This window comes from Rhagoletis pomonella, unplaced genomic scaffold, assembly GCF_013731165.1.
Source record: "Rhagoletis pomonella isolate Grant_MI unplaced genomic scaffold, Rhpom_1.0 Rhpom_scaffold_00004, whole genome shotgun sequence".
NCBI classification, from domain to species: domain Eukaryota; kingdom Metazoa; phylum Arthropoda; class Insecta; order Diptera; family Tephritidae; genus Rhagoletis; species Rhagoletis pomonella.
The window spans coordinates 13,426,381-13,430,061 of record NW_023458558.1 but is presented as its reverse complement, the minus strand read 5'-3'; positions in this window follow the sequence as shown (position 1 = coordinate 13,430,061).

Genomic DNA, 3,681 nt, shown 5'->3' with positions numbered 1-3,681 from the left:
CAATCAATTTAATATCTTCAATAGTTAAATTTAACCAGTAGGGGGGGTTGCGCAAATAGAGCGCTGAGAGCAGAAATTTTAAGCAAGCAATCTGATAAGCGCTGAATTTTTTTTTTTTTAAATCTTAAAATAAACTTTGTATTTATTTTCATTTTGAGTTTGATTCTCCGTTTTAGATTACATGTAATTGTTTTTGTTATATTTAATAGCCCCAAAAAATTAATTAAATACTTAGTACCTATCGATGGTAATGGTAGTGGCAATAATATAAACATAATGTATTGGTAATGGTTATTGATAATGGTAATGGTAATAGTAATGGTATTGGTACTGATAATAGTAATTCTCTCGAGCTTCGGCTGTATGAAATCCCTGGCCAGCAAAATGACAAATCTGCTGCAAAATGCGTCCCGTCTCTCAAAAAGTTGTCTTCACCGGGAAAAGGACCCCTCCGTCGCGACGGTCGGCCACTGAGTCCCGTTCCTCAGAACGGCCAACGAAGCTCCTAATCATGAAGGCTTTGGGAGCGCTAATTTCGATGCAAGAGGACAAATAATACAAAACCAAACATATCGAGCCCTAGCTACCAAAAAACGTAAACGCCATTTTTACAAAATTTTGTTTTTGGTGCAGAAATTCATCCAGAATTTTCTGGTAAAGGTACTTTGCATCAAATAGAAAGTTTTTACAAAAAGGTCGCTTAAGTTATTTATGCGGTAAGCGCTCGATATATAAGTAAATAAAATTATTACTGGTGTTTAATATTTGTTTATCTTATTTGGCTCACCCTGTGTAAGATACGAAAAGTATGCTTTGAATATTTCAATAGTGTACATTGGCAACGTGTAAGGCGGTCAAATTTTTTCGGCACAGTATTAAACACAAGCATTAGTACGCTGCCCGTAAAACCTCCATCACGGTCGCTCTTTGCGACTTATTTGGATTGGAACACATTTTTTAATTTATTGGGAAAGTAGTTCGCCTTTTGCCCCATCACTTCGGATCCAGTAGCAGTTTAAATTTGTTTATCTTTTGTTATTTACATACTCCTTTTCCCAGCGCTCAATCTTTCTTTTAATTTTCTCTCACGCAATTTTAATCTTAACTGTACGGCAGGTAAAAGCTTATTCCACCACTTATGTATGTTTGTATAAAGGTCAGTAGTTACTCGGAGTGAGAAAATCAACAAATATTAGTAATCTTTTTCCTGCCGGTTGCTCAAGGTCCCACAAAGCGCTAAATCATGCATAAGGAAAGGTAACCGTTTCTTAGGTGACCTCAAGTACAAGTTAATATGATTGCCCGTATAGCTGAAGAGATAAATGCAGCTGCTTTAATTCATTTCACTGTCTTTTACTACACAAAACATTTTCACAGATTTTTGCACTTTTTTCAGCAATCGCTAATTGGTTTCATTAGGGGTATTCACGATCCGGTGTACACTGTCTAGCATGGTGCATAGCTAAAATAAATAGCATGATTGTTGTTGTTTCGTGTTTTCAAACAACAACAAAATTAGCCAATCATGCTTAACAGTATACACCGAATCGTGAATACCTCTATTGTATTTGGGAAGAGGAGAACGATGTTTACACATATTTCGGGACGATTTTCCGTCAACCCTTGTCACATTTGGTTTGGGCATAATTCCGTATCTACATTGCGCTATCTTCAGCATTATTTAGCATTATGACGAAACCCGTTTTGTTTTCAAAGCAAATTGGCTGAAGATGATGGAAATTCAATTTAATCACACAAAATTTTCTACATATTTAAATTCAGCTGGGAAAGTTTATCATTTACGCATTATAGGTACATGGTGCCACTCCTCGTAAATTTCTTCATAACTGTTTATTTTAAAACGTTGCTTACAGCAAAGTACAACGCCAATTTTAAAGCTTCGGTAGTCACTCGTTCCTTTATAATTTTCGCAATTGGTTACGTTTCTCTTAAAGTATGGTTTTCTCTTCGGGGTAGAGGCTTCTTCCTACCATTACAGAATAATGTTATGTTGAGGTAATGGTGCTTGGTAACTTCCCCCTACAAATGTTTATACGAGGGCAATTTGAAAAGTCAGTGACTCTATGAATTGATCTGCGCCCGATGGGTGCCACGCTTGTGCTCACACTCGACCATAAAACTAACCGCGTGACCAAATGGGGTTGTTCAGGTGCAATCTCAACGGGCTTTTACAGCATATTGTAACTGCTGACGAAACATGGGTCCACCACAATAAACCAGAGACCAAAGAAAAATTGAGAAGGCCACCAAAGATGACCAAAGTGGGTGCGTCCTTTAAAAAGGAGATATTGATTTTAAGCAAAAACTACCACATTAAGAAAAGAAAAAAGTGCCGTTTCAAAGGGACAATACACGGGTGCACAAGTGTGCGGTCACCATATTAAAAATCCGTAAATTGGGCTGCGAACTTCTTAGCATCCGCCATATCCACCAGATTTTCACTCCCGCTACTATTGCCTCTTTCCAATGGTTAAAAAACGCTTTTTTGCCGAAAACTTTTTTTTTGTTCTAAAAGTCAATGACTTTCCAAATTTCCCTCGTACTTGCTCTTCGTAAACCCTCTTTCTCGTACATTTACCCTGCAAACCAAAGTTCCCGAAATCTTAACGAAATCTTTAGGAGTATCTGACTTCTGTAACGATTTTTTTCCGAATCTTCAAAGAAAATTATATGAAGTGGTTGACACGAACTCGAAAGGAAATTTCTGTACGAAAAATAAAGAAAATTCTGAAAAAAGTCTGCAAGAAATTCTTCACATAGCAGCATTATTTTCATTTCTTTACCGATTTTCTTCCGAAATTTCGTAAAAGAATGGAAGTGTGCGTAATTTATTTCATTTTAGAAAATTCGGAAAAAAATCGGATGGGATCTTTCCGAATTCGTTAAAATTTCTTTACGATTCAGAATACTCTGAAAAAATGGTTTGCAGGGTACATGCATATTAAATTACCTGCTATTGTAGTAGTTCTCTTACACACTAAACTCGAGATTAAATTTTGATTTGTTTGTTGTGAATTAATATTTCGAATGATACCCTCATCACATTTAATCGAATGCTTGATGACAGCTTATAAAATTACTCAATTCTTTTTCAATATTCCTTCTTTACAGCAGCAGGATAGGTCAAAGGAAAGCTAGACACTAAAAATTTAAATAAGCACAGACTTCAGGGATTTTTCATTTTTCACTTTGCCGATTAGATTTATTTTAAAAACAATTGCATACATATGTACATGTACTAACTAATCGAAAAGGTGGCCCATTGGCTGAGTTCTTTACACATAAAATAATTGGTTGTATAATGTCGCCGTTGATGGGCCTTTGTTGGTCACATTAGGCCCAACTTCTAGTAGCAATAATTTTGCATCCGTAGCCAACATACCTAAGCTAATTTGATTTTGGCAAAAATTCCACCAAGATTAAAAAAATCGCTAAAGGCCACACAGTTATTAAAAATTGGGTGTGCAGCGTGCCCGAAGGTAAGAACATATCCTTTTAACCGACATGTATTTCGACCCACTGAATCCAAATCAGGTCATTTTCGCAAGATATTTTCATTTTCTAAGAAAAAAAATTCAAACATTGAAAAGGAAAAAATTAAAAAAGAAATAAAAAATATTTTGTTATTTGTTTCATTTGTATTAAAGCTTGTTCTTTTGC